Genomic DNA, 22,035 nt, shown 5'->3' on the forward strand with positions numbered 1-22,035 from the left:
AAAAAGCAGACATTATTCCCCAGGTGAGGCTCGAACTCACAACCCCGGCATCGCTCACAAGCACTGTCTTATAAGTACCGTGCGCTAACCAATTGCGCCACTGGGGACGAGTGGGTGAGGGGATGCAATTTCCAATACTTGAATGTTTTAAGTAATTTCGACAGAAATTCTTCGAAAAAGCAGACATTATTCCCCAGGTGAGGCTCGAACTCACAACCCCGACATTGCTCACAAGCACTGCCTTATAAGTACCGTGCGCTAATCAATTGCGCCACTGGGGACGAGTGGGTGGGGAATGCAATTTCCAATACTTGAATGTTTTAAGTAATTTCGACAGAAATTCTTCGAAAAAGCAGACATTATTCCCCAGGTGAGGCTCGAACTCACAACCCCGGCATCGCTCACAAGCACTGTCTTATAAGTACCGTGCGCTAACCAATTGCGCCACTGGGGACGAGTGGGTGGGGAATGCAATTTCCAATACTTGAATGTTTTAAGTAATTTCGACAGAAATTCTTCGAAAAAGCAGACATTATTCCCCAGGTGAGGCTCGAACTCACAACCCCGGCATCGCTCACAAGCACTGTCTTATAAGTACCGTGCGCTAACCAATTGCGCCACTGGGGACGAGTGGGTGGGGAATGCAATTTCCAATACTTGAATGTTTTAAGTAATTTCGACAGAAATTCTTCGAAAAAGCAGACATTATTCCCCAGGTGAGGCTCGAACTCACAACCCCGGCATCGCTCACAAGCACTGTCTTATAAGTACCGTGCGCTAACCAATTGCGCCACTGGGGACGAGTGGGTGGGGGAATGCTATTTCCAATACTTGAATGTTTTAGGTAATTTCGACAGAAATTCTTCGAAAAAGCAGACATTATTCTCCAGGTGAGGCTCGAACTCACAACCCCGGCATCGCTCACAAGCACTGTCTTATAAGTACCGTGCGCTAACCAATTGCGCCACTGGAGACGAGTGGGTGGGGAATGCAATTTCCAATACTTGAATGTTTTAAGTAATTTCGACAGAAATTCTTCGAAAAAGCAGACATTATTCCCCAGGTGAGGCTCGAACTCACAACCCCGGCATCGCTCAAGCACTGTCTTATAAGTACCGTGCGCTAACCAATTGCGCCACTGGGGACGAGTGGGTGGGGGAATGCAATTTCCAATACTTGAATGTTTTAAGTAATTTCGACAGAAATTCTTCGAAAAAGCAGACATTATTCCCCAGGTGAGGCTCGAACTCACAACCCCGGCATCGCTCACAAGCACTGTCTTATAAGTACCGTGCGCTAACCAATTGCGCCACTGGGGACGAGTGGGTGGGGAATGCAATTTCCAATACTTGAATGTTTTAAGTAATTTCGACAGAAATTCTTCGAAAAAGCAGACATTATTCCCCAGGTGAGGCTCGAACTCACAACCCCGGCATCGCTCACAAGCACTGTCTTATAAGTACCGTGCGCTAACCAATTGCGCCACTGGGGACGAGTGGGTGGGGAATGCAATTTCCAATACTTGAATGTTTTAAGTAATTTCGACAGAAATTCTTCGAAAAAGCAGACATTATTCCCCAGGTGAGGCTCGAACTCACAACCCCGGCATCGCTCACAAGCACTGTCTTATAAGTACCGTGCGCTAACCAATTGCGCCACTGGGGACGAGTGGGTGGGGAATGCAATTTCCAATACTTGAATGTTTTAAGTAATTTCGACAGAAATTCTTCGAAAAAGCAGACATTATTCCCCAGGTGAGGCTCGAACTCACAACCCCGGCATCGCTCACAAGCACTGTCTTATAAGTACCGTGCGCTAACCAATTGCGCCACTGGGGACGAGTGGGTGGGGAATGCAATTTCCAATACTTGAATGTTTTAAGTAATTTCGACAGAAATTCTTCGAAAAAGCAGACATTATTCCCCAGGTGAGGCTCGAACTCACAACCCCGGCATCGCTCACAAGCACTGTCTTATAAGTACCGTGCGCTAACCAATTGCGCCACTGGGGACGAGTGGGTGGGGGAATGCAATTTCCAATACTTGAATGTTTTAAGTAATTTCGACAGAAATTCTTCGAAAAAGCAGACATTATTCCCCAGGTGAGGCTCGAACTCACAACCCCGGCATCGCTCACAAGCACTGTCTTATAAGCACCGTGCGCTAACCAATTGCGCCACTGGGGACGAGTGGGTGGGGAATGCAATTTCCAATACTTGAATGTTTTAAGTAATTTCGACAGAAATTCTTCGAAAAAGCAGACATTCCCCAGGTGAGGCTCGAACTCACAACCCCGGCATCGCTCACAAGCACTGTCTTATAAGTACCGTGCACTAACCAATTGCGCCACTGGGGACGAGTGGGTGGTGGAATGCTATTTCCAATACTTGAATGTTTTAGGTAATTTCGACAGAAATTCTTCGAAAAAGCAGACATTATTCCCCAGGTGAGGCTCGAACTCACAACCCCGGCATCGCTCACAAGCACTGTCTTATAAGTACCGTGCGCTAACCAATTGCGCCACTGGGGACGAGTGGATGGGGGAATGCAATTTCCAATACTTGAATGTTTTAAGTAATTTCGACAGAAATTCTTCGAAAAAGCAGACATTATTCCCCAGGTGAGGCTCGAACTCACAACCCCGGCATCGCTCACAAGCACTGTCTTATAAGTACCGTGCGTTAACCAATTGCGCCACTGGGGACGAGTGGGTGGGGAATGCAATTTCCAATACTTGAATGTTTTAAGTAATTTCGACAGAAATTCTTCGAAAAAGCAGACATTATTCCCCAGGTGAGGCTCGAACTCACAACCCCGGCATCGCTCACAAGCACTGTCTTATAAGTACCGTGCGCTAACCAATTGCGCCACTGGGGACGAGTGGGTGGGGAATGCAATTTCCAATACTTGAATGTTTTAAGTAATTTCGACAGAAATTCTTCGAAAAAGCAGACATTATTCCCCAGGTGAGGCTCGAACTCACAACCCCGGCATCGCTCACAAGCACTGTCTTATAAGTACCGTGCGCTAACCAATTGCGCCACTGGGGACGAGTGGGTGGGGAATGCAATTTCCAATACTTGAATGTTTTAAGTAATTTCGACAGAAATTCTTCGAAAAAGCAGACATTATTCCCCAGGTGAGGCTCGAACTCACAACCCCGGCATCGCTCACAAGCACTGTCTTATAAGTACCGTGCGCTAACCAATTGCGCCACTGGGGACGAGTGGGTGGGGGAATGCAATTTCCAATACTTGAATGTTTTAAGTAATTTCGACAGAAATTCTTCGAAAAAGCAGACATTATTCCCCAGGTGAGGCTCGAACTCACAACCCCGGCATCGCTCACAAGCACTGTCTTATAAGTACCGTGCGCTAACCAATTGCGCCACTGGGGACGAGTGGGTGGGGAATGCAATTTCCAATACTTGAATGTTTTAAGTAATTTCGACAGAAATTCTTCGAAAAAGCAGACATTATTCCCCAGGTGAGGCTCGAACTCACAACCCCGGCATCGCTCACAAGCACTGTCTTATAAGTACCGTGCGCTAACCAATTGCGCCACTGGGGACGAATGGGTGGGGAATGCAATTTCCAATACTTGAATGTTTTAAGTAATTTCGACAGAAATTCTTCGAAAAAGCAGACATTATTCCCCAGGTGAGGCTCGAACTCACAACCCCGGCATCGCTCACAAGCACTGTCTTATAAGTACCGTGCGCTAACCAATTGCGCCACTGGGGACGAGTGGGTGGGGAATGCAATTTCCAATACTTGAATGTTTTAAGTAATTTCGACAGAAATTCTTCGAAAAAGCAGACATTATTCCCCAGGTGAGGCTCGAACTCACAACCCCGGCATCGCTCACAAGCACTGTCTTATAAGTACCGTGCGCTAACCAATTGCGCCACTGGGGACGAGTGGGTGGGGAATGCAATTTCCAATACTTGAATGTTTTAAGTAATTTCGACAGAAATTCTTCGAAAAAGCAGACATTATTCCCCAGGTGAGGCTCGAACTCACAACCCCGGCATCGCTCACAAGCACTGTCTTATAAGTACCGTGCGCTAACCAATTGCGCCACTGGGGACGAGTGGGTGGGGGAATGCAATTTCCAATACTTGAATGTTTTAAGTAATTTCGACAGAAATTCTTCGAAAAAGCAGACATTATTCCCCAGGTGAGGCTCGAACTCACAACCCCGGCATCGCTCACAAGAACTGTCTTATAAGTACCGTGCGCTAACCAATTGCGCCACTGGGGACGAGTGGGTGGGGAATGCAATTTCCAATACTTGAATGTTTTAAGTAATTTCGACAGAAATTCTTCGAAAAAGCAGACATTATTCCCCAGGTGAGGCTCGAACTCACAACCCCGGCATCGCTCACAAGCACTGTCTTATAAGTACCGTGCGCTAACCAATTGCGCCACTGGGGACGAGTGGGCAGGGGATGCAATTTTCAATACTTAAATGTTTTAGGTAATTTCGACAGAAATTTGTCGGAAAAGCAGACAGTATTCCCCAGGTGAGGCTCGAACTCACAACCCCGGCATTGCTCACAAGCACTGTCTTTTATGTACCGTGCGCTAATCAATTGACCCTCTGAGGACGAATGGGCGGGGGATGGAATTTTCAATACTTAAATGATTCAGGTAATTTTGACAAATTCTACGAAAAAGCAGACATTATACCCCAGGTGAGGCTCGAACTCACAACCCCGGCATCGCTCACAAGCACTGTCTTATAAGTACCGTGCGATAACCAATTGCGCCACTGGGGACGAGTGGGCAGGGGATGCAATTTTCAATACTTAAATGTTTTAGGTAATTTCGACAGAAACTTGTCGGAAAAGCAGACAGTATTCCCCAGGTGAGGCTCGAACTCACAACCCCGGCATCGCTCACACGCACTGTCTTATAAGTACCGTGCGCTAACCGATTGCGCCACTGGGGACGAGCAGGCAGAGGATGCAATTTTCAATACTTAAATGTTTTAGGTAATTTCAACAGAAATTTGTCGGAAAAGCAGACAGTATTCCCCAGGTGAGGCTCGAACTCACAACCCCGGCATCGCTCACAAGCACTGTCTTACAAGTACCATGCGATAACCAATTGCGCCACTGGGGACGAGTGGGCAGGGGATGCAATTTTCAATACTTAAATGTTTTAGGTAATTTCGACAGAAATTTGTCGGAAAAGCAGACAGTATTCCCCAGGTGAGGCTCGAACTCACAACCCCGGCATTGCTCACAAGCACTGTCTTATAAGTACCGCGCGCTAACCAGTTGCGCCACTGGGAACGAGTGGGGAGAGGATGCAATTTTCAATACTTAAATGTTTTAGGTAATTTCGACAGAAATTTTTCGGAAAAGCAAGCATTATTCCGCAGTTGAGGTTCGAACTCACAACCCCGGCATTGCTCACAAGCACTGTCTTATAAGTACCATGCGATAACCAATTGCGCCACTGGGGACGAGTGGGCAGGGGATGCAATTTTCAATACTTAAATGTTTTAGGTAATTTCGACAGAAACTTGTCGGAAAAGCAGACAGTATTCCCCAGGTGAGGCTCGAACTCACAACCCCGGCATTGCTCACAAGCACTGTCTTTTATGTACCGTGCGCTAATCAATTGACCCTCTGGGGACGAATGGGCGGGGGATGGAATTTTCAATACTTAAATGATTCAGGTAATTTTGACAAATTCTACGAAAAAGCAGACATTATACCCCAGGTGAGGCTCGAACTCACAACCCCGGCATCGCTCACAAGCACTGTCTTATAAGTACCGTGCGATAACCAATTGCGCCACTGGGGACGAGTGGGCAGGGGATGCAATTTTCAATACTTAAATGTTTTAGGTAATTTCGACAGAAACTTGTCGGAAAAGCAGACAGTATTCCCCAGGTGAGGCTCGAACTCACAACCCCGGCATCGCTCACTCGCACTGTCTTATAAGTACCGTGCGCTAACCGATTGCGCCAGTGGGGACGAGCAGGCAGAGGATGCAATTTTCAATACTTAAATGTTTTAGGTAATTTCGACAGAAATTTGTCGGAAAAGCAGACAGTATTCCCCAGGTGAGGCTCGAACTCACAACCCCGGCATCGCTCACAAGCACTGTCTTATAAGTACCATGCGATAACCAATTGCGCCACTGGGGACGAGTGGGCAGGGGATGCAATTTTCAATACTTAAATGTTTTAGGTAATTTCGACAGAAATTTGTCGGAAAAGCAGACAGTATTCCCCAGGTGAGGCTCGAACTCACAACCCCGGCATTGCTCACAAGCACTGTCTTATAAGTACCGCGCGCTAACCAGTTGCGCCACTGGGAACGAGTGGGGAGAGGATGCAATTTTCAATACTTAAATGTTTTAGGTAATTTCGACAGAAATTTTTCGGAAAAGCAGGCATTATTCCGCAGTTGAGGTTCGAACTCACAACCCCGGCATTGCTCACAAGCACTGTCTTATAAGTACCGTGCGCTAACCAATTGCGCCACTGGGGACGAGTGGGTGGGGGAATGCTATTTCCAATACTTGAATGTTTTAAGTAATTTCGACAGAAATTTTTCGAAAAAGAAGACATTATTCCCCAGGTGAGGCTCGAACACACAACCCCGGCATCGCTCACAAGCACTGTCTTATAAGTACCGCGCGCTAACCAATTGCGCCACTGGGGACGCGTGGGTGGGGGAATGCAATTTCCAATACTTGAATGTTTTAAGTAATTTCGACAGAAATTCTTCGAAAAAGCAGACATTATTCCCCAGGTGAGGTTCGAACTCACAACCCCGGCATTGCTCACAAGCACTGTCTTATAAGTACCGTGCGCTAACCAATTGCGCCACTGGGGACGAGTGGGTGGGGGAATGCTATTTCCAATACTTGAATGTTTTAAGTAATTTCGACAGAAATTTTTCGAAAAAGCAGACATTATTCCCCAGGTGAGGTTCGAACTCACAACCCCGGCATTGCTCACAAGCACTGTCTTATAAGTACCGTGCGCTAACCAATTGCGCCACTGGGGACGAGTGGGTGGGGGAATGCAATTTCCAATACTTGAATGTTTTAAGTAATTTCGACAGAAATTCTTCGAAAAGCAGACATTATTCCCCAGGTGAGGCTCGAACTCACAACCCCGGCAATGCTCACAAGCACTGTCTTATAAGTACCGTGCGCTAACCAGTTGCGCCACTGGGGACGTGTGGGCAGAGGATGCAATTTTCAATACTTAAATGTTTTAGGTAATTTCGACAGAAATTTGTCGGAAAAGCAGGCATTATTCCGCAGGTGAGGTTCGAACTCACAACCCCGGCATTGCCCACAAGCACTGTCTTATAAGTACCGTGCGCTAACCAATTGCGCCACTGGGGACGAGTGGGTGGGGGAATGCTATTTCCAATACTTGAATGTTTTAAGTAATTTCGACAGAAATTTTTCGAAAAAGCAGACATTATTCCCCAGGTGAGGCTCGAACTCACAACCCCGGCATCGCTCACAAGCACTGTCTTATAAGTACCGTGCGCTAACCAATTGCGCCACTGGGGACGAGTGGGTGGGGGAATGCAATTTCCAATACTTGAATGTTTTAAGTAATTTCGACAGAAATTCTTCGAAAAAGCAGACATTATTCCCCAGGTGAGGCTCGAACTCACAACCCCGGCATCGCTCACAAGCACTGTCTTATAAGTACCGTGCGCTAACCAATTGCGCCGCTGGGGACGAGTGGGTGGGGGAATGCTATTTCCAATACTTGAATGTTTTAAGTAATTTCGACAGAAATTCTTCGAAAAGCAGACATTATTCCCCAGGTGAGGCTCGAACTCACAACCCCGGCATTGCTCACAAGCACTGTCTTATAAGTACCGTGCGCTAACCAGTTGCGCCACTGGGGACGTGTGGGCAGAGGATGCAATTTTCAATACTTAAATGTTTTAGGTAATTTCGACAGAAATTTGTCGGAAAAGCAGGCATTATTCCGCAGGTGAGGTTCGAACTCACAACCCCGGCATTGCCCACAAGCACTGTCTTATAAGTACCGTGCGCTAACCAATTGCGCCACTGGGGACGAGTGGGTGGGGGAATGCTATTTCCAATACTTGAATGTTTTAAGTAATTTCGACAGAAATTTTTCGAAAAAGCAGACATTATTCCCCAGGTGAGGCTCGAACTCACAACCCCGGCATCGCTCACAAGCACTGTCTTATAAGTACCGTGCGCTAACCAATTGCGCCACTGGGGACGAGTGGGTGGGGGAATGCAATTTCCAATACTTGAATGTTTTAAGTAATTTCGACAGAAATTCTTCGAAAAAGCAGACATTATTCCCCAGGTGAGGCTCGAACTCACAACCCCGGCATCGCTCACAAGCACTGTCTTATAAGTACCGTGCGCTAACCAATTGCGCCACTGGGGACGAGTGGGGGGATGCAATTTCCAATACTTGAATGTTTTAAGTAATTTCGACAGAAATTCTTCGAAAAAGCAGACATTATTCCCCAGGTGAGGCTCGAACTCACAACCCCGGCATCGCTCACAAGCACTGTCTTATAAGTACCGTGCGCTAACCAATTGCGCCACTGGGGACGAGTGGGCAGAGGATGCAATTTTCAATACTTAAATGTTTTAGGTAATTTCGACAGAAATTTGTCGGAAAAGCAGGCATTATTCCGCAGGTGAGGTTCGAACTCACAACCCCGGCATTGCCCACAAGCACTGTCTTATAAGTACCGTGCGCTAACCAATTGCGCCACTGGGGACGAGTGGGTGGGGGAATGTTATTTCCAATACTTGAATGTTTTAAGTAATTTCGACAGAAATTCTTCGAAAAAGCAGACATTATTCCCCAGGTGAGGTTCGAACTCACAACCCCGGCATTGTTCACAAGCACTGTCTTATAAGTACCGTGCGCTAACCAATTGCGCCACTGGGGACGAGTGGGTGGGGGAATGCTATTTCCAATACTTGAATGTTTTAAGTAATTTCGACAGAAATTCTTCGAAAAAGCAGACATTATTCCCCAGGTGAGGTTCGAACTCACAACCCCGGCATCGCTCACAAGCACTGTCTTATAAGTACCGTGCGCTAACCAATTGCGCCTCTGGGGACGGGTGGGGGGATGCAATTTTCAATACTTGAATGTTTTAGGTAATTTCGGCAGAAATTTGTCGAAAACGCAGACATTATTCCCCAGGGGAGGTTCGAACTCACAACCCTGGCGTCCCTCACATGCACTGTGTTATAAGCACCACGCTCTCACCAATTGCGCTATTTGGGACGCGTAAGGGCAAGCGATTTTCAATACCTGAATGCCACTGAGGATGATTATTGCGGAATTTTCACACTCTTTTCAATGCCAGTTTAAGATAATTTGGGTTAAAAATTATCGAAACTGCAAATATAATTTTAAAAAAAAAATCTTCCTCTCTCAGGTGAGGCTGGAATTCACAACTCCAGCATCACTCACATGCAATATGTTATAATCCATTTGATAATGTATATAATTGTTCCACAGAACGATACTTTGCCCGAAAATTTCCGAATGCTTGATTATTTTTAGGTAATTGCAACAAAAATGTATTTATTCTTGTATAATGGAAACAACATTCTGTCCGTAGGTTCTTCACATAATTAGCCGGTATTTTCAATTAAGAAGTGATAAAAAAAAATATTCATAATTGTTTGATGTCTCAATTATCCGATTTCTAAATGCTTTCGATTGACAAATTACCATTGACTCTAAATCTATCCAGAAAATTACGTTTAGTCACGGGGAAAAATAGAATTTTTAATTTTAGAGAAATTTGTGGTTTAAGATAAGGGTTCATGTAAAAAATAATAATATATGACTCGAAAAAATTTTACACATCAGTTAATTAGACCAAAAAGTCCATCTTTCATTCGTGGGTAGCGTAATTATCATTAATGGGAAACGTATTCTTAAGAAATGCTCGAAAATATAGTAATATTAAGCAGTGATTTTTTGTTATATATTTCGTAAAATCACTTCTCGTTATTTCGTCTCATCCACTCTATAACTCGAGATGTCCCCGGGCTACCGTTTATCTAGCTCGTTATGAAATATATACCACGCATTTAATTATTTTATCTTTTTGAATGTAATATACCTTTACTTTTTGATATCGTGTGCCATTATCTGCTTAGTAAGATTTTCGCAACTCAGCGAAATTATATTGCTTGACTTATTTTTTCCGTTTAATATGGTTCTGATCGCAAAAATAATGTGAGTCGTGCTTTGCTTCATGCAATGACTGTTAGGAAATAGCAATGACTATCAGGAAACTACATTATTTTGTCTTTATTTTTGATGAGCTTGAATTCTTTTGCGCAGTTTCGAATGATGGTTTAGATTTGAAAATGAAATAAATTTTTATTATTCATTTTGGAATACAATGTAAAATTGAAAAGATTTGAGTTATTACGATGGTGTCCGCGTGATTGAAGTTTAATTTTTTAATAGAATAAAAATTGATAAAATAAATACATGAAAACCCAGACACGCATCCACGTTTGTATTCCTGAGGAATTTTTAAGGTACAGAAGACGTGCTGGAAAAGATACAAAAATACTGACAGACTTACAGATCTAGTATCGTTCTTGTATATCTTTATATACAGACAGTGCATTTCGTTTATTTATAATGCGATAGCAGTCCAAACCTCAACACTATCACCCCCGTACGGTCAGCTTTTATTATAATGTTGGCTGTAGATTACTGTAATTCATGACTGGCATGTCTTAATAGGCATTGATTCATGACTGACTCGCACTAATTCATTACTGACATGATGATTCAGACGATACAGAAACTTTACTTTCATCCTTTTGCATGATCAGTCTAGTTGGCATGATCATAATAGCGCAGATAATACTGTGCTTTAAATAAAGTACAGTAATACCCCGAAATTACGCCACGGTCGGGACCGACGATAATCTCGTAAGTCGGGGTATGATTTTACACAAAGATACATACAAGGTTTGTTACAAAAGTTTCCTGCCATAATTTGTCATGCCTCAACCAATGAAGCTAGGAAGGTGTGACCTGGTGCATTCTAGTAGGCATCCTAGTGTGCATGCTTAAACTTTTTCCTGCACGCAGAAGCTGCCAGTCGCAGGCAGACCGCTATTGAGTGAAGAAGAGTAAGTAATTGTTCCGTGGGGCATTTTCGTTTTTGACAACATCCTTTGGTCTCTCAGGACCATCATGTCAAATTTTTCTCGGGGGCGGGGGGCAAAGAACATATACTCAATGTATGTATGTATGTATTCTAGTGTACTCTAAAGCCGGACCCCCGACCCCAAATGACGGGCCTGCCTTTGGTACTTTAAACGAGTACCTCATCGACCTGGGATACCGTTATCTCATCAGTGTAAATGACTGCCAAGTCATAGAAAATTAACACCAGATTTTATTTCAACACTATGTCAAGTTCAACACCAACTTTTATTTCAACATCATGTCAAGTTTAACACCAGTTGTTTTAATAACATCAAGAGTTTTTTGCTTTTGTTTTTTTGTTTTTTTCAACCCACATCAGGTTCGACGCTGGTTTTTGGAATCACACGTCCAGTTTTTTTTTTGAGATATTATCGAATTTGACACCGGGGTTTTCTGTGACCCCGGTTTGACTCTGATATTTTGGATCATATCAAATTTCACACTAGTTTTCTTTGAAACCATATCAAGTGTGCCGTTGGTTTCTTGAATCACGTCAAGTTTTGACACTGTTTTCTTTTTTTTTTGTCCTCTCAAGTTTGACATTGTTGGGTTTGAAATTGATACTGATCGTTTCAATACACATGGATAAGTACCAACTATTATTATTATTATTTTCAGTCTTGAAGCGATCTGGTGAGTTGTGAAAGCTTTTTAATTCTGTGTTTTCCCAAATATGGTTAAATTAATTAAAATTGTCAGTTTCTCATCTGATGGTTTGCAATTATTTTCTCACTTACATTGAAAGAGTAAAATTCTAATATCTAAGTGGCTTTGGTATTTCCACAACTTGCAATAAAGCTGAGTTACACGATATTCAGCGTGCTTGCGTGATTTCGTGTATATAGTAGTCGCACTCCACAACATAGCTTAGTAACGGTTTATGTTGCATCAACATCGTAAATGACTGCCAAGTTATGTTTGTTCAACTGTGTAGGTCGGTATACGTATCAGGAAATGCTTCATATCCTTTGCAACGAATCACTGCCGCTTATCTCCAGGGTATGCCTCGCGGATGGCGTGGATTCAAAGCCTCCAACAAAGCTACTAGATCTGCCGGTCTTATCTTGTTTTAATCATTACAATCGCGGCCGAATTTCGCCAGTAACCACGAATAAAAGCCTCGGCTAAAGCAATTTACGCCATTCCTCTCCTATCCATCTGTGTGTGCGTTTCTCTCCTCACTTTCAGTAACTCTCTAACCCTCTCCGGGAATAATTCAATCAAGATCGATATCAAACTCCTTCCGTGAAGTTACGTTGGATACAAGTTCGTTATCCAGATCAATATACTCGTCATATTCTGGTCACGGAATCAACTGATGGTCAAACCGCTGAAATGAATCTATTGAGAGTATTATTAGCCTTGTCGTTCATCATGATGGTTCGGGGGGGAACGACCATCTAATGCGTACATCGATGGCTGCTACGGGAGAATCTTCGCCAAATAATTCCGAAGCAATATTTTATTTGTAACAAAAAAACATCCCTTTATAGTAATTCAAAAATATTTTATAGATATTTCATATAAAAAAGTGTTGGTATTCATGCCATAAAAATGACTACCCTCTGGACATCGAATAATATCACGAAGAACATATACTTATTGCCAAAATACAGTTAGACTACTATTATTTTGTGTAATGGGCGTGTTTTTCTCGCACATTTTGATGTAAGTTACCAGTTTTTAATGCGTTTCAAAAATGTACCGGTTTTTTGGATCGTATATCTCAAGTTTCATACCACTTTTTTTTTCAAATTCGTATCAAATTCGAATCAAATTTTTTGGACCATACGAAGATTGACTTTGGTTTTTGGATCATACCAAGTTTGACACAGGTTTTTTTAATTAAATTATAACTCGTTTGACACCAGTGTTTTGGATCATACCAAGTTTGACATTGGTTTTTGGATCATACCAAGTTTGACATTGGTTTTTTTAATTAAATGATACCACGTTTGACAGCAGTGTTTTGGATCATACCAAGTTTGACATTGGTTTTTGGATCATACCAAGATTGACATTGGTTTTTGGATCATACCAAGTTTGACATTGGTTTATGGATCATCCCAAGTTTGACATTGGTTTTTGGATCATACCAAGTTTCACATTGGTTTTTTTAATTAAATGATACCACGTTTGACACCAGTGTTTTGGATCATACCAAGTTTGACATTGGTTTTTGGATCATACCAAGTTTGACATTGGTTTTTTGGACCATATCAAATTTGACACCATTTTTTTAATCACATCAGGTTCGACACTGTTTTTTTAGATCTATTTCAAGTTTTCACTGTTTCAGGTTTTTTTAGAATATTTTTTATAGAATTATATCAAATTTCTGCGGGTATTTTCATGTCATGTCAAGTTTCGAGACGTTTTTTATGGATTATATTGAGTTTCGCACCAGTGTTTTGAATCATATCAAGTATACACCAGGTTTTTTGAGACCATATCAAGTTTAACACCGGTTATTTGAGACTGAATCAAAGGTACTTAAAACCAAATACCCTCTCTGTATAGCAATATGTCCCCGCCGTAATGGTTCTAGAATAAACACGCTTACCGAAGCAATTTAGCTGTCTCATTAGAGAACGTCTACGATAACTACAGACTTTGTCGAAGTGGAAAGACAAACATAAAAATCTCATTCCATCAAGACATTTCTCAATCTGGAACTAGTGTTCTCAGCGTGGCGGAATCCACAAATCCACAGGGGACATGAAAACTCCACACGCACACATGTGTATACTTCATATTCCCGGAGCCGTTTCTATTAGCGATGAAACACTTTCATCAGGCTAAAAGCTTTTCAAGTGACCACATGAAACAAAGAAGACCAGAGTCATGTCGGAGAGTGCATCGTCGTTTATATTGTGTTGTGAACTTTCACAATAGCTCCCGTTTCACTCGGAAACAGCGTGTTTTGGTTTCTTTATTTTGGTGGAAATATTGGGTATTTGTCTTCCCGAATGAGATTATAAGAAACAATTTGTATTCGTTCGATCTCTTATTTCTTAGAAGGCATTATCACAAAATTATTTTGTGTCCAAACCACGAAGATAATCATCAGAGGAATTCCTAATATGTCTGTATAGTTCAAGGGTTCTTAACCTTTCCAGCTGCTACCCAAAATCAACAATGAAATCAGCTTCACGCAACCCATGATACGATTGCTAAACCCCACATGCACCTCGTCCACATTCCTCTGCGTAATTGATACATGTTGGAATGTGCGTGAGCGTATTGTGAACTAATTTTATGTATAAAAATATTTCAAGACATTTTAAATTGAAAACATATTTTCTGTAATTGTGAGGGGGACGACGACGACGATCCGCGGGCCACTCATGTTACTATGTCATCTGCCATCGATTTTTCTAAATATGCGTGATGTGCAGTGATTGAACAATTGTAGGCCTGTGTTGCCGATCCATGAGAATTTCTTTCTGTCTAACAAACTATAAACTAACTCAGGTCTACGGCCATCTATGAGCAATTTAGTACCTTGTGAGTTGTGCCGGAAGTGTAACTGTGTGTACCCAACAGTCTGAGTGCGTATCTAGCGTTGTGTCTGATTTTTCAGTGCTACCATATATATTTCAGGAGTGAAGTGTAATGATTGAATTGCATTTGTCCCGTTTGAAGGTCTGTTGTTCTCTGCAGCGAGACTTATTAAAGGGGAGCTCGCATTCACCCCTCGAAGTTGGGAGCCACAGAAAACAAACTTCAGCTGACCACCACTGTGGCGCCAGTGGGGTTCGAGCTCGGGATCTCGCGATACGAGCCCGCCACTATGATCACTCGACGTCTCGGCGTTTTTCGAAATTAATGAAACCAGTGACGCAATAAGCGCGTTATAATAGGACTCATGCCCCCCCCCCCACCAGGCTCGAATCTTTGGCGGGCCCCCAAGTCAGACCCTTATATAGCCCTTATATAGCACTGGCCCTTATATAGTGAATTTATAACATGGAAAAACAAACTAATGATGATAATTGTCCCTGGCCCCAGGGCTGTAGGACCAGACATGACCCCTGGCTCTGCTCCGTAGGGGATGTAAGCCCTTTATTCTTTGGGTTTGGGCCACGCTGGGAAGAACTGAGTGTACTGGACCGCGAAGTCCGAGTGTCATTGACCCTCGAGTCCCCAAAACCAGCACTCCCAGACTCGGTCTTTGATCTGGGGGGGGGGGGACAGGATAGTCTGCCCCCGGTATCTGTCATCCGCAGTTCTTCCCCAGGCCCTCGGATATCCGACCCTAAAGTCCTTGCCATCCATAGCCCCGGCAGCAGAAGCAGGGATAGGGCTGCAGCCCGGTCAGCCCCACCCTTGTGAGGGCCACGACAGAACTGTAAATGGATTTTTACGATTTATCTAGAAAGCCTGTGCAAATCAAGTTTAGATCGCGAACCATCGCTCATTTATCCCTCGCTGTACGTTAATATGTACGACCCATCTCCGAAGACCCTGCGAATGACGTTTGGGTCGTGACCCATAGCTCAAGAATCCCAGTACTCGGGTTCGAACCTCACCGTCACCATAGTGGTGGTCAGATGAAGTTGGTTTTTTGTGGTTCCCAACTTCTGAATGCGAGCCGATCTCCTCGTTAAAAAGCATCGCCACAGAGAGCAACAGACCTGCAAACAAGACAAATGTAATTCAATCATTATACACTTTCTCTTCACTCACTTCACTAAATACTCACTCAGACTGTTAGGTACGCACACTTCCGGCGCAAAATTTACCTTTACAGGAGCCAGGCACACGGGCGCTGTGACAATAAAATGAAGTCCTCGGACCTCTTCACGAAATAATATTCAGTATATTGTTACGGAAAATATCGTAGCGCAATTTTTCAAGACACCCTCTAAACAATAATCTCCTGTTGCCAAACCGGAAATGTCAAGATATGCTCGAAGCTTCTGGATTTATCTAGACCAGTGATTCCCAACGTGGGCGTTGGAATGTTCCAAGGGGGCTGTAGAAGCGACGGGTTTAACATAGAATTCTATGGGTTAGATTGCGATGGGGGAAAAATTTCTGAAGAAGGGGGCGATGGGAGACAAAAAACGTTAGGAAACTATGATCTAGATTCTAGAACCATAGTGAACTATATTTTAATTTTTATTTATGTATGGATTCAAAATTTTTGATTTGAAATTTTTTTGCGAGTGTGTGAATGCAAAATTTTTCAAATCAATTTTCTCTTGCAGATACGTGTAAAATTTCTAATTTAAAAAAATATATATATTTTTGCAAGTGAGGGGCCATTCAAGTATTACGTAAGCAGATTTTCAGCCATTTTTGACCCCCTCCCCTTGTCAGCAAAAGTCAGCAAAACACTGACCCCCCCCCCCCGTCATCAAAAGTCAGCAAATCCGAAACCCCCCTCACCACCTCGATGCTGACGTAATACTTGAATGACCCCCCGAACGTAAAATTTACGATCATTTAATTTTGCGAATAAATGCAAAAATTCTTGTATTGGAAAATTTTTCATTTTTCGAATAAATGCAAAATTTCGATTCGGGCCTTTTCTCCTTCCCTCCCTCCCCCCCCCCCCCTCCCAAAATTTACGTATGTCTACAAATGAGATACGCTAAAGTCGTTCCAGGCAAAGAAACTTAATTAAACAGAAGAAAATTTGTGTTTTTCTTCCCTCTCGTCTCCGATCAAAAGAAATACGAACGATTCCGAAACCATTCATTAACGTTAATTGAAAGTACATACCAGCAGGTATTCGCTAATTAGTCTCGTGCTCGGACGGGGTACGTATAAACGCTTCTTACGACTTCTTCACGTAAGGCTTTCCGAGCACGTTGGATGAGAACCAAGATGGTTGTATAATTCAAATGGAAATTAATCATCGAGTGTACAAGTAAGAACACGGATTCACAGCAAAAAGGGGGGGGGGGGTGGGCATTACCGCGTTATAAGGAACAAGCCCGTATTATCTCGTCCTCTTTCATGCATTATTCAAAGTACGCGCACGGAAGGAGAGGCTCTTAAATGCTAATCCATCGTTTACCTCGGCCCGTCCGGTATTTACGCCATCGTGTTGTAGCAGCGATAAGAGATTCTGCTAATTTTACGATGGGTATTTGTTCGTGAATAGGTATGTGTATAGCGCCGTTGAACATTTTACCGCCCACGACATGGGCTGGCTTTTGTTCAGTGGCAGCAGGTGGGGGGAAAAAATAATCGGTTATGTGCGTCTCGTTTATAACGTCATCACCTATTTACGCCGTCGAATTTGGGGGATGTTTCCGAATGACACGAGGGTCCGGAAGAAGTTTTTATTTCGCCTGTTGCGTACCGGATGCGTCATTAACGTTTACAGTCGATATCGCGAATGAAAAGTGATATTAATGCTTAATATACAGGGTGTCTCATAAGTTCGAAAATAGTTTGAAGATTTAGAGAGATTGAAGGAATTGGGTATATTCGAATGCGGTTAGCGAAAAAAAGTTATTCTCACGGAGGGGGGATTTTTTTTTGTTGGTGCAGGGAAAAAATTTAGTTCGAATTTTCGTCGATAGAGGACGCTGCACGGGAGTCCAGCACGAGTGATCGGACCTGAATACAGTCGAACCTCGTTAGTGCGTCACCCGGTTTGGGACAATGTGCTTATATCACCGAGTGTGACAGAGCCTGGGTGTCCCTCGGTTACTATCACTATCACTACCCGGTTAACACGTCACTCCGCTTAACAGGTCACTTGTTTGAAAGCCTCAATTGGCTTCAGGCAGGAACTGACACTGCTATGGCTTACTCCGTTTAACGAGTCACTCCGCTCACTAAGTCATATTTTTGCTCTCCCAAGAGTGACTTATTAACGAGGTTTGACTGTATATCTTCGATCTTTCTCTCTTCTCCGTTCGAAACGTACATACCAGCAGGTACGTATTCGCTAATAATTAGTCTCGTACTCGAAACGGAAGTGCGTAATCTCTTCCTCTTACGAGTGCTTCATGTACGGCATTTTGAAGAATGCGCGCCTAAAACCACGCGCGGTTTGACTTGAAATTTATTTTTGCGAATAAATGCAAAATTTGTAATTGAAATTTTTTGAGAATTGATGCAAACGTTTTGATTTGAAAATTTTTTCGCGAATGAATGCAAAAATTTTTATTTGAATTTTTTTTGCAAATGAATGTTTTTTTTTTTTTGCGAATGAAAAACTGTGCCACATGTCACTCAAAGGATCTGTGAATGTGCCACGGATCGCTTGAGTGTTCTGAAACTGTGTCGCGGGTTACATAAGTGGTCCGTGAATATACCACGAGCCTACTTGAATGATCTGTGAATGTACCACGGGTCTACTTGAGTGATCTGAAAATGTGCCACGGGTCTACTTGAGTGGTCTGAAAATCTGCCACGGGTCTCTTAAGCGATCTGTACACATGCGCCGCTTAGTTCAGTTTTAAAATATTAGGTTTGAGGGGGAAGACCACATCAGATAACCCCCAGGGTCACATTTGGTCAGCGGGCCAAGGGTTTACCACATACGGCTTAGAGGGTGGGTCGCAATGAATTTCATAACAAGCAATGTCGAATTCTTAGACTTCAAATAGCATTGAAATTAACAGAAATTTAGTATAATAACGTATAAAGGCACTTTCTTTCGAAATTTTAATTTTTTTTAAATTTTTTTTACACACAAAATTTTTTTTCCGTCTGGGGAGGGATGCACGAGCCCCCCTACGCCCTCTCCCGCGTACGTTTCTGACCCCACCAATATGCGTTAGGAGGTACGGGGCAGTGCTGAGGAAATGTTGCTGACAAAGGGGGGCAAAAATGGCTAAAACTTTGTTGACGTAATACTTGAACGGCCCCTAATTGGCAACTTTACTTCTTGTCTTCGCCAATTTGTTTTGGCTGTAACTTCATTTCCCTTTGACAGTTAGTTTTTTTCGGCTGTAATTGGCGAGTTTACTTACCCTTTTTTTTTCTGTGTATAATTTTATTTCTCATTGACACTTCTTTTGGTGACAATTAGCAATTTTATTTACCTTTGGAAATTTTTTTCGGCTGTAATTGGCAACTTGACTTGTATTTGACAATGTTTTTTCAATAACTGGCAATATCTCGTACGGTTCCAATATTTTTATGAAGGAAATACGGTTACCCTAAGCATTTATCGTGCTGTCGTGGATGGAGGATCTTGGTGGTCCGCATTTTTCCCTCGGACCGGAGGGCACGCAACCCTGTTCTATACAATGTAATAGGAAAGAACGGAGAGCTCCGACACACAAAATTCGCTTCTCACACGGGATAAAACGGATATACAGCGTGGCTATAGACTGGGGTGAGGGTATTGGAATCAATACGATTCTAATTACTTCTCTCGCGTGTGCTTCGAGCGTATGAATTAGTTCCTTTCAAACGCCGTCTTCAAAAGCAACCGAATTCTTAATCTCTCTGTTTCTCGCACCACGAATCTTGCTGAATGGGGGAAACCACCACCACCACCATCATTTATTATAAACACTGCGGCACATTTTCCATCTCGACTGGTTCGCAGAACGCGCATTACCAGATGTTGGTTACAAGGAATTCCTAGTTAATGACTTACTCGGGGTAACAACGCTTTTCTCCCTCACTTTGCTTTTGAAAGCTCAAGCTTCGCGTAACTTGTGATAATTGTTGCACACCAACCACACTCATACACACACTACGTGCCTGCATTTTAACCCAACCAATATTCCACAAGCGGAGGAATTTTCCAACTCCGCCGTCGGGGACATTGACGGAAACGGGCGGAAGCATTTCCCCAGGATTGCAACAAGTCTCGAGGTCTGTTGATGGTGGTCCTCCTTTTAGCAATTAATTTGCCCTCACTGACGCTAATTAATATCTACACTGCTTCGAAAATCTTTCGCTCTCCCCTCCCTCCAACGCAGATATTTATTTATAAAATTGAATTTTCTCCTTTTTATTAACGCTATATATAGAGTGGATTGAACCACGGTTATGTATCGGGACTAATTAGAGCTGATTGCGCTTAATTAACGGGGAGTTTGATTGACTGCTCCCTGGGCTCGTCGCTTTTTGAACGGAAAATTAAATTACTGATCGAAATGGGGTAAAGGTTATATTTAGCTGTGGATTTTCTTCCAGATATTTTAAGGTAACGCAAAGTGAGGTTTCTTGAAATTAAATGGGGGAAAAAAAATTTAGAGCTGCAACCCATGCTATATTACTTTGGAGTTGTTTTGAAAAATAGCAACATAATGCATGAAGCTCTCGAACTAGACGTATAGTTTCCCAGGGATGTTGTGCACAGGGCGTAACCTAGCATTTTTCCTGGTCGATACATAATTGGCCGAAATTACTAATAATGTATCATGTACAAGCATGAATCACAAAGAGATGAAGATCGGCGACGTCAATAAATTCCATGTACCGACAATCAACTTTGATGCCATGAGGGAAATCAAGGCATCAACGGCACTTCGATTTATTCAAATGGGAATGTCTATCTCCGTGGAAACGAATAATTACGCAGTCAGTGAAAACAAGATCAAAGAATTTCTATCTCTTTTATGCACTGCTACAACAGAATACGGCAAAATACATTGTCGACAATCCCTAAAGATCCCGACAGAAATTTCTAAGTAGGCTGACTACACATACGCACACAGACATAACAATAATACAATTACGTTATTCAAATCTTCCAGAAAAGTCTAATTGCTTTATCTTTTGAAAAAAGAACTCCATATATGTGTATATTTTGCTGCATTAGTTGCTGTATTTTATTCGCGAATGATGATAAGCGCAGAAAAGCAAAAGAAAGATGGGCAAAGAAACTTCGGGAAAGAATGATGATAAACAAAGAAAAGACTAATTTTGGGGAGAATGATGATAATCAAAGAAAAGAGTGTTGGGAATGAATAGCGATAAGCACAGACAAACAGAGGAAAAAAGACAACTTGAAAAAGAAGAATGACTCTAAGCTCAGAAAAGAAAGGGGAAATATTAACGAGAAAGAAGAATGACTCTAAGCTCAGAAAAGAAAGGGGAAATATTAATGAGAAAGAAGAATGACTCTAAGCTCAGAAAAGAAAGGGGAAATATTAATGAGAAAGAAGAATGACGATAAGCATAGGGAAGCAAAAAATACTACTTTGGGAAGAATGATGATAATCAAAGAAAAGAGTATTGGAAATGAATGGCGATAAGCACAGAAAAGCAGAGGAAAAAAGACAACTTGAAAAAGAAGAACGACTCTAAGCACAGAAAAGAAAGGGGAAACATTAAATGAGAAAGAAGAATGACGATAAGCATAGAAAAGCAAAAGAAAGACTACTTTGGGGAAGAATGATGATAAATAAAGAAAAGACTACTTTTGGGAAGCATGATGATCATCAAAGAACAGAGTGTTGGGAATGAATGGCGATAAGCACAGAAAAACAGAGGAAAAAAGGACAACTTGAAAAAGAAGAATGATTGTAAGCGTAGAAAAGAAAGGGGAAACACTAAATGAAAAAGAAGAATGACGATAAGCATAGGAAAGCAAAAGAAAGACGACTTTGAGGAAGAATGATGATAAACAAAGAAAAGACTTCCATATCACGTGTGTGGGCGAAAGCAAAAACCATTAGCTCAGATGTGATAAAGTGAAAATATCAATAAACGAAGAGCAAAAATTTTGCTCGTAATGCGAATCATCGCTCGTGAACCAAGTCAAAATTTTTTCAAAATTTTCACTCGTTATGCGAATTGCTCATAAACCGAAGTTCCACTATACTTGAACATAAGAATGACTGTAAGCGCAGGAAAGAAAAGAAAA

The 22,035-nt window shown here is 42.4% G+C and overlaps 1 protein-coding gene and 46 non-coding genes across 51 annotated transcripts in view; 1 reads left to right on the top strand and 46 right to left on the bottom strand.

Moving 5' to 3' along the window:
• The window catches only part of LOC149066865 (ras-specific guanine nucleotide-releasing factor 2-like), a 416,992-nt gene that overhangs the window by 133,064 nt on the left and 261,893 nt on the right, over window positions 1-22,035 (top strand). The gene's annotated exons all lie outside the window — the stretch shown is intronic.
• TRNAI-UAU (transfer RNA isoleucine (anticodon UAU)) lies at window positions 16-107 on the bottom strand. Its single transcript is given in 2 exon segments — window positions 16-51; window positions 70-107. It is a non-coding gene; the product is annotated as a tRNA-Ile (tRNA).
• On the bottom strand, window positions 190-281 carry TRNAI-UAU (transfer RNA isoleucine (anticodon UAU)). The gene is given in 2 exon segments: window positions 190-225; window positions 244-281. It is a non-coding gene; the product is annotated as a tRNA-Ile (tRNA).
• TRNAI-UAU (transfer RNA isoleucine (anticodon UAU)) lies at window positions 363-454 on the bottom strand. Its single transcript is given in 2 exon segments — window positions 363-398; window positions 417-454. It is a non-coding gene; the product is annotated as a tRNA-Ile (tRNA).
• TRNAI-UAU (transfer RNA isoleucine (anticodon UAU)) lies at window positions 536-627 on the bottom strand. The gene is given in 2 exon segments: window positions 536-571; window positions 590-627. It is a non-coding gene; the product is annotated as a tRNA-Ile (tRNA).
• On the bottom strand, window positions 709-800 carry TRNAI-UAU (transfer RNA isoleucine (anticodon UAU)). The gene is given in 2 exon segments: window positions 709-744; window positions 763-800. It is a non-coding gene; the product is annotated as a tRNA-Ile (tRNA).
• Window positions 883-974, bottom strand: TRNAI-UAU (transfer RNA isoleucine (anticodon UAU)). Its single transcript is given in 2 exon segments — window positions 883-918; window positions 937-974. It is a non-coding gene; the product is annotated as a tRNA-Ile (tRNA).
• Window positions 1,056-1,145, bottom strand: TRNAI-UAU (transfer RNA isoleucine (anticodon UAU)). Its single transcript is given in 2 exon segments — window positions 1,056-1,091; window positions 1,108-1,145. It is a non-coding gene; the product is annotated as a tRNA-Ile (tRNA).
• Window positions 1,228-1,319, bottom strand: TRNAI-UAU (transfer RNA isoleucine (anticodon UAU)). Its single transcript is given in 2 exon segments — window positions 1,228-1,263; window positions 1,282-1,319. It is a non-coding gene; the product is annotated as a tRNA-Ile (tRNA).
• TRNAI-UAU (transfer RNA isoleucine (anticodon UAU)) lies at window positions 1,401-1,492 on the bottom strand. Its single transcript is given in 2 exon segments — window positions 1,401-1,436; window positions 1,455-1,492. It is a non-coding gene; the product is annotated as a tRNA-Ile (tRNA).
• TRNAI-UAU (transfer RNA isoleucine (anticodon UAU)) lies at window positions 1,574-1,665 on the bottom strand. The gene is given in 2 exon segments: window positions 1,574-1,609; window positions 1,628-1,665. It is a non-coding gene; the product is annotated as a tRNA-Ile (tRNA).
• Window positions 1,747-1,838, bottom strand: TRNAI-UAU (transfer RNA isoleucine (anticodon UAU)). Its single transcript is given in 2 exon segments — window positions 1,747-1,782; window positions 1,801-1,838. It is a non-coding gene; the product is annotated as a tRNA-Ile (tRNA).
• On the bottom strand, window positions 1,920-2,011 carry TRNAI-UAU (transfer RNA isoleucine (anticodon UAU)). The gene is given in 2 exon segments: window positions 1,920-1,955; window positions 1,974-2,011. It is a non-coding gene; the product is annotated as a tRNA-Ile (tRNA).
• TRNAI-UAU (transfer RNA isoleucine (anticodon UAU)) lies at window positions 2,094-2,185 on the bottom strand. Its single transcript is given in 2 exon segments — window positions 2,094-2,129; window positions 2,148-2,185. It is a non-coding gene; the product is annotated as a tRNA-Ile (tRNA).
• Window positions 2,264-2,355, bottom strand: TRNAI-UAU (transfer RNA isoleucine (anticodon UAU)). Its single transcript is given in 2 exon segments — window positions 2,264-2,299; window positions 2,318-2,355. It is a non-coding gene; the product is annotated as a tRNA-Ile (tRNA).
• TRNAI-UAU (transfer RNA isoleucine (anticodon UAU)) lies at window positions 2,438-2,529 on the bottom strand. The gene is given in 2 exon segments: window positions 2,438-2,473; window positions 2,492-2,529. It is a non-coding gene; the product is annotated as a tRNA-Ile (tRNA).
• On the bottom strand, window positions 2,612-2,703 carry TRNAI-UAU (transfer RNA isoleucine (anticodon UAU)). The gene is given in 2 exon segments: window positions 2,612-2,647; window positions 2,666-2,703. It is a non-coding gene; the product is annotated as a tRNA-Ile (tRNA).
• On the bottom strand, window positions 2,785-2,876 carry TRNAI-UAU (transfer RNA isoleucine (anticodon UAU)). The gene is given in 2 exon segments: window positions 2,785-2,820; window positions 2,839-2,876. It is a non-coding gene; the product is annotated as a tRNA-Ile (tRNA).
• Window positions 2,958-3,049, bottom strand: TRNAI-UAU (transfer RNA isoleucine (anticodon UAU)). The gene is given in 2 exon segments: window positions 2,958-2,993; window positions 3,012-3,049. It is a non-coding gene; the product is annotated as a tRNA-Ile (tRNA).
• On the bottom strand, window positions 3,131-3,222 carry TRNAI-UAU (transfer RNA isoleucine (anticodon UAU)). The gene is given in 2 exon segments: window positions 3,131-3,166; window positions 3,185-3,222. It is a non-coding gene; the product is annotated as a tRNA-Ile (tRNA).
• TRNAI-UAU (transfer RNA isoleucine (anticodon UAU)) lies at window positions 3,305-3,396 on the bottom strand. Its single transcript is given in 2 exon segments — window positions 3,305-3,340; window positions 3,359-3,396. It is a non-coding gene; the product is annotated as a tRNA-Ile (tRNA).
• TRNAI-UAU (transfer RNA isoleucine (anticodon UAU)) lies at window positions 3,478-3,569 on the bottom strand. Its single transcript is given in 2 exon segments — window positions 3,478-3,513; window positions 3,532-3,569. It is a non-coding gene; the product is annotated as a tRNA-Ile (tRNA).
• TRNAI-UAU (transfer RNA isoleucine (anticodon UAU)) lies at window positions 3,651-3,742 on the bottom strand. Its single transcript is given in 2 exon segments — window positions 3,651-3,686; window positions 3,705-3,742. It is a non-coding gene; the product is annotated as a tRNA-Ile (tRNA).
• On the bottom strand, window positions 3,824-3,915 carry TRNAI-UAU (transfer RNA isoleucine (anticodon UAU)). The gene is given in 2 exon segments: window positions 3,824-3,859; window positions 3,878-3,915. It is a non-coding gene; the product is annotated as a tRNA-Ile (tRNA).
• Window positions 3,997-4,088, bottom strand: TRNAI-UAU (transfer RNA isoleucine (anticodon UAU)). The gene is given in 2 exon segments: window positions 3,997-4,032; window positions 4,051-4,088. It is a non-coding gene; the product is annotated as a tRNA-Ile (tRNA).
• On the bottom strand, window positions 4,171-4,262 carry TRNAI-UAU (transfer RNA isoleucine (anticodon UAU)). Its single transcript is given in 2 exon segments — window positions 4,171-4,206; window positions 4,225-4,262. It is a non-coding gene; the product is annotated as a tRNA-Ile (tRNA).
• Window positions 4,344-4,435, bottom strand: TRNAI-UAU (transfer RNA isoleucine (anticodon UAU)). The gene is given in 2 exon segments: window positions 4,344-4,379; window positions 4,398-4,435. It is a non-coding gene; the product is annotated as a tRNA-Ile (tRNA).
• On the bottom strand, window positions 4,861-4,952 carry TRNAI-UAU (transfer RNA isoleucine (anticodon UAU)). The gene is given in 2 exon segments: window positions 4,861-4,896; window positions 4,915-4,952. It is a non-coding gene; the product is annotated as a tRNA-Ile (tRNA).
• On the bottom strand, window positions 5,207-5,298 carry TRNAI-UAU (transfer RNA isoleucine (anticodon UAU)). Its single transcript is given in 2 exon segments — window positions 5,207-5,242; window positions 5,261-5,298. It is a non-coding gene; the product is annotated as a tRNA-Ile (tRNA).
• Window positions 5,897-5,988, bottom strand: TRNAI-UAU (transfer RNA isoleucine (anticodon UAU)). Its single transcript is given in 2 exon segments — window positions 5,897-5,932; window positions 5,951-5,988. It is a non-coding gene; the product is annotated as a tRNA-Ile (tRNA).
• Window positions 6,070-6,161, bottom strand: TRNAI-UAU (transfer RNA isoleucine (anticodon UAU)). Its single transcript is given in 2 exon segments — window positions 6,070-6,105; window positions 6,124-6,161. It is a non-coding gene; the product is annotated as a tRNA-Ile (tRNA).
• Window positions 6,243-6,334, bottom strand: TRNAI-UAU (transfer RNA isoleucine (anticodon UAU)). The gene is given in 2 exon segments: window positions 6,243-6,278; window positions 6,297-6,334. It is a non-coding gene; the product is annotated as a tRNA-Ile (tRNA).
• TRNAI-UAU (transfer RNA isoleucine (anticodon UAU)) lies at window positions 6,590-6,681 on the bottom strand. Its single transcript is given in 2 exon segments — window positions 6,590-6,625; window positions 6,644-6,681. It is a non-coding gene; the product is annotated as a tRNA-Ile (tRNA).
• On the bottom strand, window positions 6,764-6,855 carry TRNAI-UAU (transfer RNA isoleucine (anticodon UAU)). Its single transcript is given in 2 exon segments — window positions 6,764-6,799; window positions 6,818-6,855. It is a non-coding gene; the product is annotated as a tRNA-Ile (tRNA).
• On the bottom strand, window positions 6,938-7,029 carry TRNAI-UAU (transfer RNA isoleucine (anticodon UAU)). Its single transcript is given in 2 exon segments — window positions 6,938-6,973; window positions 6,992-7,029. It is a non-coding gene; the product is annotated as a tRNA-Ile (tRNA).
• Window positions 7,111-7,202, bottom strand: TRNAI-UAU (transfer RNA isoleucine (anticodon UAU)). Its single transcript is given in 2 exon segments — window positions 7,111-7,146; window positions 7,165-7,202. It is a non-coding gene; the product is annotated as a tRNA-Ile (tRNA).
• TRNAI-UAU (transfer RNA isoleucine (anticodon UAU)) lies at window positions 7,284-7,375 on the bottom strand. Its single transcript is given in 2 exon segments — window positions 7,284-7,319; window positions 7,338-7,375. It is a non-coding gene; the product is annotated as a tRNA-Ile (tRNA).
• Window positions 7,458-7,549, bottom strand: TRNAI-UAU (transfer RNA isoleucine (anticodon UAU)). The gene is given in 2 exon segments: window positions 7,458-7,493; window positions 7,512-7,549. It is a non-coding gene; the product is annotated as a tRNA-Ile (tRNA).
• Window positions 7,632-7,723, bottom strand: TRNAI-UAU (transfer RNA isoleucine (anticodon UAU)). Its single transcript is given in 2 exon segments — window positions 7,632-7,667; window positions 7,686-7,723. It is a non-coding gene; the product is annotated as a tRNA-Ile (tRNA).
• TRNAI-UAU (transfer RNA isoleucine (anticodon UAU)) lies at window positions 7,805-7,896 on the bottom strand. The gene is given in 2 exon segments: window positions 7,805-7,840; window positions 7,859-7,896. It is a non-coding gene; the product is annotated as a tRNA-Ile (tRNA).
• TRNAI-UAU (transfer RNA isoleucine (anticodon UAU)) lies at window positions 7,978-8,069 on the bottom strand. The gene is given in 2 exon segments: window positions 7,978-8,013; window positions 8,032-8,069. It is a non-coding gene; the product is annotated as a tRNA-Ile (tRNA).
• Window positions 8,152-8,243, bottom strand: TRNAI-UAU (transfer RNA isoleucine (anticodon UAU)). The gene is given in 2 exon segments: window positions 8,152-8,187; window positions 8,206-8,243. It is a non-coding gene; the product is annotated as a tRNA-Ile (tRNA).
• TRNAI-UAU (transfer RNA isoleucine (anticodon UAU)) lies at window positions 8,326-8,417 on the bottom strand. Its single transcript is given in 2 exon segments — window positions 8,326-8,361; window positions 8,380-8,417. It is a non-coding gene; the product is annotated as a tRNA-Ile (tRNA).
• On the bottom strand, window positions 8,496-8,587 carry TRNAI-UAU (transfer RNA isoleucine (anticodon UAU)). Its single transcript is given in 2 exon segments — window positions 8,496-8,531; window positions 8,550-8,587. It is a non-coding gene; the product is annotated as a tRNA-Ile (tRNA).
• On the bottom strand, window positions 8,669-8,760 carry TRNAI-UAU (transfer RNA isoleucine (anticodon UAU)). Its single transcript is given in 2 exon segments — window positions 8,669-8,704; window positions 8,723-8,760. It is a non-coding gene; the product is annotated as a tRNA-Ile (tRNA).
• TRNAI-UAU (transfer RNA isoleucine (anticodon UAU)) lies at window positions 8,843-8,934 on the bottom strand. Its single transcript is given in 2 exon segments — window positions 8,843-8,878; window positions 8,897-8,934. It is a non-coding gene; the product is annotated as a tRNA-Ile (tRNA).
• On the bottom strand, window positions 9,017-9,108 carry TRNAI-UAU (transfer RNA isoleucine (anticodon UAU)). The gene is given in 2 exon segments: window positions 9,017-9,052; window positions 9,071-9,108. It is a non-coding gene; the product is annotated as a tRNA-Ile (tRNA).

This window comes from Pholcus phalangioides, unplaced genomic scaffold (assembly GCF_987345545.1).
Source record: "Pholcus phalangioides strain wild (caught in Gottingen) unplaced genomic scaffold, Ppha-v1.0 ptg000032l_1, whole genome shotgun sequence".
Lineage (NCBI taxonomy): Eukaryota > Metazoa > Arthropoda > Arachnida > Araneae > Pholcidae > Pholcus > Pholcus phalangioides.